Raw genomic sequence first — 10,596 nt, forward strand, 5'->3', positions numbered from 1 at the left:
GTTTATTCCCTTTGATTCTTGTAACCCATCTATATGGCCTTCAGCCCAGACTCTCACATGTCCCCTCTGCTGCATCATCTTGTCTCCCACTTCTCTGCAGACTTACAGAAGAGCAGCCAAAACATGAGGGCAGAGTGATTTCAAAGCAGCAGTGCCAGCCTGCCCTATAAATAATGCATACGGATCTTTTGTAGTGGTGAATTTTGCTTCTGAATCATCAACTGTGTTATCTTTCCCATTCCTGTCTTCTGCAGCAGCCTTCCTGTAACCCTCCTAGAATTAAAGTAATGTAAACAGCAGATTTGAAGTGTGGTTTTTACTATGGGTTCAGAAACCCATCAAATGGATCTTTTACTCACTGACTTCACAGATGAGCAGAGCTCCTTATCCAGGGAACAGGAAGATGTGGAGCTGGTGCTCAAAGATGGCAGTAGACAAAAGACCTTGAAATATAACAGCACTGCAGTGCTCAGTGAGAAAGGACATTAAAAACAGATTATGAGAAAGGACATTAAATACAGTTTTCATAAAGCAAACAGGACTGTATCCAAGACAAACCTGACCTTGACTATTCATTTTACTACTTCAGGGGGAAAAACTCCAAAAGTTTCAGATACTGGTGAACCAGAAGTAGAAATCCAAAGACCAAATCAGATGTTCTACTGTAAACCAAAATCTACTTACAACTGATGGCTGACTTCAAGATAGTACTCTATATCAGTACAGTGGTGTGTAAGCAATTGGCTGAGATACACGTTTGTGCAGCTTTCTTCCTTAAAACAAATGCAAAAGTTTGAAATTTGCAAACTGAAGAGCTATTGACCCAATAATCTGTTTGTTTTGCTTGAAGAGACAGAGATCCTGCTGAAAGTGTCATTCCAGCCAGGAAAAAAAAAAAAAGTGATCACTCCAGGAGTTCAGATGTGGGCTTGAATATTGTACTTCCATGTCTGACAGGTTGCCAAAGTGAAAGAAATAAACGTCATAAGGTCTGAACTGTGGCTCAGGGCATTTATAATTATACCAAGTGTGCCGATGGCTCTGAAGTGGGGACTAAGTGCATGACACAGCCCCCCATGTCTTCTGCAGGAAATCAAACAGATCCTAAAAGCAAAGGAGATAATGCCAACAAAAATGATGCCCTGCAAGCCTCCACCAGCTGAATTATATTTATATAAAGATGCTTGCAGATCCAAAAGCACACAGATGTACTTACTGTCATTCCCTCCTATCCTTCAGTTTGGTCTTGCTGGCTCTCTGAGGCTGAGCATTGAGGCCAAACAATGCACTTGGCTTCCCAAATGTCCACAGAGGTCACTGCTGGCCAAAGGGATACACTTTTTTCTCTTCCTACCACTTATTCTTCTTTGAGAGGCTGAACCTGATTGTTGACCACACTTGCCTTAGAGGAACTGACACACCAAGTTCTGAACTGAGCCCTGCAGTTGTGCCTTAGGTGTCTGTAAGGCCCCATATTTTTGGATGCCAGTGTCATAAAATTAGTTCAATTCTCAGACAGCAATAGATGGAGTAGGTCTTAAAAGATGTGCACTTTCTGCAATGGTAATAAGTAGTGGGGAAGCACTGTAACAACCCAACTTACTAGCACATAAAATGCTGTCCCTCCCCACCATCAAGGGGGACAACTCCCTCTGCTAAAACTATAGAAGGTGGTACCTTCTTTTTCTCAAGATACTGCAAAGCTCAGGGACAGAGATGCATGGGATTGCTGAGCTCTTCCTTTTCCTTTCTCCAGCTTTTGTACAGGCAGTGCTGGCTGTTCAGGGGACAGGATGGAGAGCCCAGAATGGTACTGACTGGCTGCTGTAGAAGCCTGACAGAATTTGGAGTGCTCCTTTGCCTCCCTGACCCTCCAGTGGTGGGAGCACTGGCAGTGTGGGGACACTGCACTGGTGATTTCCATATCCTTTCTTTTCTACCTCCATGCCCCTGGATTTTAATATGTTCCAGGCTGCCCCTCTTGTGTGGGTGTCCCAGTTTAGCTGAAGCCTCTAAGATAGCACCATTCATACACAAACAATGTGGTTGATGAGTCATGTCCACTTAAAGTCTTGAAGGACTGGACTCCACTTGTCCTACTGCTGCTGTTCTGTTCCCCAGCAACAGCACAGGTTCTCAGGAATTTCAATCACTTCCACTGCCTCCTGGTATTTCAATCTCTGAACACTGAGTTCTCTCCCCATCTATTCCAGGAGCAGGTGGGCACCTGGGTTACTTGGATGCAATTGCTTGCAGGACATTCCTCCACTGGCATTTCTATTCCTCCTCAACCACAATGGATCATTAATGATCTGTAACTTGGATCATTAACTATTATTTATGCAGAAACTCAATAGAACATTGTCAACTTGAAAAATCATGTTCCTCAATGAAAACATAAGTTTTTGCTAAGGCTGAAAACATTGACCAAATTTTCTTTTTCAGCTTCTTCATGCCCTTGCCAGCAAGCTGAGCAAACCTATGCCATTTTCTTTCTGCACTTCCATTTGTGTTTTCCGGTTCAGTCCTTACCACCACTGTTAGACTCTTCTTGGGCAGAAACAACAAAACCCAATGAAACCTAATTATTAGAGCACTGTTTGAGATAAGCTTCCCTTTCTAATGTCATAAATCTTCCTTATCACATATAGCTGTGCTTTCTTCAGGCATTTTCTAGCAGTGACTCTTTCAGCAGAAAAGAATAAAGCTCCAAAGCACTGTGATTGAAAGCATGCCAACCTTTATTGACAAGAAAGAGCCAAGGCTTTGGAGAACTGTGAAACAGAAGCCTACAGAGAAAGAGATACGTTATGTATAAGAAGATATTCTAGAAAATAGCCAAAGGGAAAAACGAGCCAGCCTTGAACAACTGTGACAGACTTCCAGCCTCAGCACTTACATTTCTGTTGAAATCTGATGAGAGCTGATCAAGACACTGAAATCAATGAAAGTCAAAGATTCACAGGTTCCACACAGTGATGAGCCTCTGCATAAAGTTAGATGACTTGGAAAAGGAAAGACAGGTGAAAGATTTGGGTCCCTGTTTTCCATTAGAAATTTGTAAGAATGGGGTTTTCAAACCCCAAGAGAGCTAAATTCTAACTTACATGTAGTAAAAACTCAGGGGGCAATGTGAAATTGCATCAAGCTAACAAATGCATGGCAACAAAATAATTGTCAGCAAGTGTTTCAGCCTGGTTGTCTACACAAATGTAGCAGCCAAAGAGACAGCAGGCACAGGAAGGACTCAGAGGTCCAAATGTACTCAAGACATTGACAAAACAAATCACTCTAAAACAAAAAGAAACCAGACTATGACTGACAACCAGATTTATACATTGACAGCCTCAAGTCCCTCTCACACAGTTCAAATTCTTGAGTGATCTTGCATGTGCTTTATTGTGGGACAGTCACTGGTATCTGTGCTTTGTCTGGAAGCTCCTAATATTTCAGTATCTGATTCCACTAAGGAGCTTATTCCTTTACAGTTACCTTAAAATCATGGTGAAGGAATAGATTAATAGTACAGGTTAATCCATTTCACAAGACCACTCCCATCATCCCAAATTTCAGGCTCCCAGAGCCTAAAATGGCAATAGCCTAGTCATACTTTTCCAGACAATAACGAAAATAAACGGTTTATATTCCAGCTAAGCTGTGCAAATGCCAACATTTTAACTTACAATGATACAAAGAACACTTGTTTTCCAAGAAAAAGTATCAGCTTAACACAGCTTAAATCCCACTATGATCTGCCTAGACCCTTTTTGTCTTGTCCAAAATATTTTCAGTCCCTAGAAGAAGACCCTTTTAAGGACACCCTAAGGAATGCCCTCTCTGTCTATGAAATCTGCAGGCTGAGGAAGCTGTTGGTTTGTTCAGCCCCTCTCCACAACTTTTCCAGCCCCAGTTTTCAGCGCTTCATGACAGCAGACAGCCTGAACCTTGCCCCTTCCCACTTCTCAGAGATTCCTGGTGTATAGACCTGGGCTGCCAGGTATAGCAGCACCTGCTTATCTCTTCATTTATTAAAATTCAGCTAGAAATATTTCACCCCCAAAATTCTTCAAGTTAAACCCCCAACTTGATTTTTAAAATATATTTTTGAAATAATGGTCCTCAAAGAATGGGCTGGAGCCCTTCTGTTTCTTTCAACCTTTCCCAGCCAGAGTGTCACTTTTTCAGCAGGGCCTGTTGTAAAGTCCCAAACAATTGTTCTGCAAATGCTGTTTCCAAAAATAGCTTTTGGGTGGTTTGCTCACTACATTTCCATCTGGAGGAGATCTTTTCTCAGTGGCTCCAAACACATGGATACATAATGGAAAATACTGTCATGGCTTGAATAATGGCTCCATTGAACAGAGAGCAAAACTCACTAAGCAATGAATCCCAAAGCATGCTGAGCCCTCAAGGTCCAATTCTCCAAAGCTGTTCAGCATGGATGTATGTTGTTTTAAGCAAGCTGCTATTGTAGCACCTTGCAAGATTTATTGTTTGTACTCCGGTGGCACATATTGATTCCTGGGATGTGCAGAGCTGAAACAGTTGTTACGGGAAGAACCTCTAGAGCATTAGATCTGGAGCACTGTATCTTGGCTCATTGCTCCAGCCTCTCTCCCTCTGTGCATTTGTAGGTATCCTTGCACATCTCTCCTGCCTTGCTTTCCAAGCAAAACTTTGCAAAACATCTCAAAATTGACTTGATTCTGAGATCACACCTAGGGCCCTTGAGCTCCACAGTCACTTCCTCAGGAAGCGTTTGAGAAGCCATCTGTGTGTGTGAGCCCAGTATATGATTTGCTTAATGAGGCACATCAAACTCACCCAAATCTACATCAAAATGTAATGAATGGTGTGATGTAGAAGTAACCTTTGATTCACCACAGTAAATTAATCAGTAGCTGAACTCTGAGGAAGTTGGTGGAGTTCTTTGACTACAGGCTGCTGGGGTCTTTGACGTAAGGCTCTTCATGTTTTATCTACTGAAACAATGAAAGGCAACTCATTAAAAACCTCAGCTCTCTAGAGTTAGATTTTCAGATTTAATACAATTACTGCACTATTTCCTGCTGTAATTTCCAGTTAGCATGACTCGAAGCATGCAAATTGGCTCAAAATTAAGAGAACCAATTTCGATGTATTAATTTCATTTTATGCTTTTTGTGCAAATCCCATGATTTCTTCTTCTGGACTGCTGGATTTGTCAGCCCGAATAGCCTGGAAGATTCTGTGACTGACCTTGAGGCTTTCATTCAATGGTTCCCATGTAATTTCATCACAGTGGTGGTGTTGAGGTAATACAGTAGGAAACTACATTTTAGATCTGCTCCTTCTTTGCAAACAAACAATACACCAGGATTATGCTGGGATCATCCCAAATCCTACAGTATGGCTGTCTCAAGGTGGAGGGGTGGCTGTGAGCAATGAATGTCAGAAAGTACAAGGCTGAGGTTTTGTCAAAGGCTGCTGGGAGCCAGGGCAGGGCAGGGGAACACCCCTCCTAAGGGGCCAAATACCTCAGGCAAAACTAAATTCAGGGTCTCTGCTCCTACAGAATTTGAACCTTTTTCCCCATTAACACTTGGCTCACAGACCCAGCAGAAAGGCAGAGGTGTTTCTGTACCCTTCTCTTTAGGAAGGATGGGCCCAAGGGCAGTTCTAGTGCCCAGGCACAGCCTGCTGAACACCCTGGGGAAGTGACAAGTCCAGGGAAGTGGCTCAGCCTCCAGGCTCCACGTGCCAGAACACTTTGCCTGGGGGACTGTTCCCCACAGAGCCAGCCAGTGACCCAGGCAGAAGGACCTGGCTGCTTTCTCCAGGCTGTCAGTGACTGGCAGGAGTATATGGGCATCCAAACGACCAACTGTGGGCCAGTCTCAGACAGAAAACCTCACACTGGCTAACTGCAGACTGAATTTGATTATAAAGTTCCTGTCCTGATGTACATGAGCCATCAGGTGACCTTAAATTAATAAACTGTGACTCTAAATGGCAACTGATTATAGCAGGTTGCTTTGACTATGTGGGGTTAAAACAGCTGGAATTTTATCCTACTTGCAGAAGTTATCAGTGGTGGATAGAGAATGAAAGGACATTGAACTGCTTTTGGTATTGAAGAATGCCAAGACCAGCCTGACTCATCAATCCCAAAGTCAGACATTCTGAGGATGTGGAGAACAAGGTTTCCTGACAGAAACTGCCACCACTGAGTATGTAGCAGGCAAATTACTGATAAAGGAACCAACTGATAGTACTGATAATTTATCTAAAGCTGCTGAGCTAAAGGCTGCTGAGCTGACAGAGCTGGCACACAAACATCTGACTAAGAGTCAATAATTTTATACTATCAAATGCCACATTTTAATGGCAGGGACTTCTAACAAATCTTTTCTAAGAGTATTTGTGACATTCTCCCATGAGTGGGGAGATGCTTCTCAAGGCCAAGTGAAAGAGATTTACCCACAGTTGTTGGTATGGGAGAGTAACATCCAGTCTCTACTTAATAATTATTTTACTGTCTTTAATATCATTGCTTCAATATTATTTCAGAAAATAGTGCACTGCTGGTAACTACATGCTGGTAACTATAACTGTCTATACTGTGCAAATAATTCTGATTAGAGTATTTTATTCTAATGATTATTATTAGAATCATCACTAAAATAAAGAATTAATCTTATTAATATAAGTATATCTGAGTTGCCATCCTTAATCCCATGGAACAAAATAGCACGAAGATTCAGTTGCCTCTATAGAACCCTTTGACCAAGTCTGGGACTAGGATTGGACCCAGCCACATCCATACTCCTCTCTGAGGGGTTTAGAAGGACAGGGAGTCCTTTCTGCACCTTGTGACTCAACAGGAAAGCTTCTCTAATAAACCTAATCCAAAGCTTCTTTCTGCTCACAGCACTGATCTTGAGGAGACAATACAAAAAATCTTGCTCACATGCCATGTGCAATTGAAGTTTTAACGGACATGGTGTAAATCAGACCTCATGTCAAATGGAAAGTGGTTAAATGCATTTCCCAAGTTAATCATATTTGTCTTCCCAAACTTTTGCTATGACTTTATTTAGGTTTTTTCCCCTCAAGTGTTGCATCTTTGCACTTGCAGTTAGAGAACTGACCAAGGTCCAACACTTATTAAATCAAATGAATTCATTTACATCCAGATCCAACTCAAACTACATCACAATAAAGTTGTTTGCTTCTGTTATATAACTGTATGTATGGGAAATAGTTGATTATTTGCAATGAAGAAGGTTTTAAATTTTGCCACTTCTCCTTGGCTTTTGTTGTGTGGGGCTTTTTTTGGCACAACAATGAAGTATTCTGCAGTCCTTACAATCCATTCTTCAGAATTGCTTTACAAATTCAAAATCACAATTATTCAATGTATTATTTGGCACGGACTATTTTTCTTTTGCAGGCAATATACAGCAGTCTATTGAGAGAGAGGAGGTCATGTTATGATGGGCCTTGCACATCACATCTTACCTTGAGTCTCTGAACAGAAATTTATAACCTTCTCCTTTATCCTCCTTTGTGAATGCTCACAAAATAACCTTGTTATTTCCTTTCTCTTGCACATCTTGGTATTGAAACTTAGTGATGTGATTGTTTGGGGAAGGAAATATAAAAAGCACAGCTCAGGAAGAGTCATTAGAAATGTGCACCAGAGTTTGAAAGTTTTTCATTAGTTTCCAAGTAGGAAAAGCAGTGATTTGATAAATGGCTTAAATGTATAACACTTATGTCCTTATTGCCTGCATATATTACCCAAGTGTTAGCTAAACAGCCAATAGTTAGACAGACAATATTTTTTTTGCATCTTTAATGGCAGAAATCAGACAGAGTTATGATGTCTATTGATTTCACCTTAAAAAAATTGTAACTTGAAGAATTTGCTATTTTCATACATAATAATGTTTGTCTTTAATACCTCCACAATTGAGGCATAGTGGCTTGCATTCTTCTTAGGGAAAGAATATTTCTCCTTTGATGCATTTGGAGGCCAGAGATGACAAAAGAAACATAGGCAGTACCTGGAAGCACTCAAGTGGCAAAGCTATATCACAGCTTAAAAATTCCTGGCTTCCAAATTCCTCTTCAGTCTTGTACCAAACTGCTACTGATGAGCTTTACGTGCTTTCAGTCTGCTATACACTCACCTCCCACACACACCTTGAATAGCGAGGTATCAGGCACACTTTCTTAAGCAATTAAAAAGAAAAGGAATTAAACATCAGGGAAGATGTTTTGTTATCATTATTGTGTTGCTGTGGGGGAAAAAAAATGTACATCCATAGTTTTACCTCTCCTTTTTCATTTATTTGTATGGAATGAAATCTGATGTAAAGAGAATCTGTCCCCTTGAGATATGTCAGATTGGTGTACCAACAGTTAGAAAAAACAGATATATCCAGGAATCCGTGCTGCAGGCACCATCTATCTTTAGTATCTTAATGCTTTCAAGTGATGAAATACCTTCTGCACCACTATAAAAAGGCTGGGCTTCTGTTTGATATTTCACATGGTCAGTACGAACTATGGATAGTATTTAACCTTGAGCTCGTGATCAGCTTGAGAAACACAATTTATAGGATCAAATTCCTTTAGCCCTCAGTCCCGTGTTCTGTATTTCTAGGGATGGGGCACAGGAGTTTTGCTCTGTCCAAGAAAACCTTTTACAGCACTGTAAGGGAACAGTAGGAGATTCAAAAGGCAGCTGTTTTACACACAGAGAGGAAACAAAACACTGTGTTCTGTGAAACAGGCCTGGGTCACCTGATGTGGTTTTCAGGGAGATCATGGAGATTCCCATGTGGGCATATAAGGGTAGACCTCGGGCCACAGTGTTGAGAAAACAGCTCTGACGATTTCAGCATGAACAGAACCATGATATGGAGTCCAAAGAATGCTTTGAGACAAGCCAGGCTGAACAATGGAGACTTCTCTGAAAGAAGCATGGGAAAGATAATGATGGATGCTGTGACCTGGAGATTTAATAATGGACATTTATGGACACCATCCATGTTAATTCTTTTTTATCTGTTAGGGACAGGGCTTTTTTATCTGCTAGGGACACAGACAGGGCAGGCAGTTACCTGGGGCTCCTCAGTGTATGGGTGGCTGCTCTGTGCTGCCACTGGGCTATTTGCTTTTCCTCTCCAACATCTTTGAGCTCAATGGCCAGCTGGAATGACATAATTCAAGGATCCAGTTGTCTCCCCTTTGCCACCCAGCTCAGGGATGGAGGGAATGACACAGGTTTGAGGCAAGTGGACTCCTGCAAAGCCTACCGTGTGCTTTGGTCTCCTCAAGAACCATGAGAATGATTAAGTGATTTTTTTAAGAGCCTCCTGGTGTTTTCCATTCTTGCCCTCTGGAATTCAGCAAGTTAATAACTTCAACTTGTTTCTAGCCACATACATAGAAAACACAGCAAGAGCACAGAAGCTTGTACACATTGGACCAAAGGCCCCTCTGTTGTGAGATCCTTCTTCAGCAGTCAACAAATTATCATGAGCATAGGGGGTAAAATGAATTCCATCCTCTGCCTATGTGGAGGTGCATGTTCTGAACAGAACCCCAAGGCCAGTTCAAGGCAGAAACAGAATCAGACATTGGAAAATCATGGTGACTTCAGAAGTTTAGCAGACCCATCTGCTTCATCCACTGCAGCCAAGAATTATTTATGTAAAATGTTTAATACAGCAAAAATGAGGTTAAATATTTAAACGTATTACACACACACACACACACACATATATATATTTGCAATTGATATTAGTTTTCCACCTCTATTTAATGTTTGCTGCAAAGAACACTCTATAAGTGAGTGTTGCCTTTCTCCTTAGATGGTAAAAGCACATGCAAATTATTTTCCCCTTAATCTTTAAAGCAACAAGTACCAGTTAGCAAAAGATGCTTCCATCCCTTCCATATCTTCTTTGGGAACAAGTAGAGCACACAGCCTCCCTGAGACTTCCCATCTTCTGCACAGCTTCAGCTGAGGAGCACAGGGGTTATTTGCAACCACCTCTTCCATCTGCATTTCATTGCACAGCTCTCAAAAGCAGGTTCTGGGAAGTTTGGAAATTTTGCATGCCGTGCTTGATGAGAGTGTGAGGAATGATCCCTTCTTTAGCACCAATGCACACAGCACCTCTGGGCTCCCCTTTTCGAATCCTGGCTCCGACTTTGTCTGCAGCACTGCCCTCAGCCAGAGGGGTTGCAGCCCCTGCTTACCACGCTCAGCACGTAAATCCCTGGGAGGCTGCAGCTCTGCTTTCTCTGTCAGGAGCCCTGATTTGCCAGGAACTCAGCCAGGCTGCAAAGGGCAGGTGTCTTTTCCCCTCCACGCTTGCTCCCCTCTTCTCTCATGCACTGAGTCCTGGCCAGGGAAGGACTGAGCAGAACATTGCTTTAGATAAGGGGGTCTCCATCTGCAGGCCAAGAGGGACCAGGGCAAATTTCCTGCCTTGCACCAGTTCCAAAGGGAAAACATCCTTTATTCTTCTCTGCCTCACAAAAGGATCAACAGCCTCAGAGCCTTTCTGCTTTTAAATTACCTTTGAACTAAACTTTGAA

This window comes from Vidua macroura, chromosome 4, assembly GCF_024509145.1.
Source record: "Vidua macroura isolate BioBank_ID:100142 chromosome 4, ASM2450914v1, whole genome shotgun sequence".
Taxonomy (NCBI): Eukaryota; Metazoa; Chordata; class Aves; order Passeriformes; family Viduidae; genus Vidua; species Vidua macroura.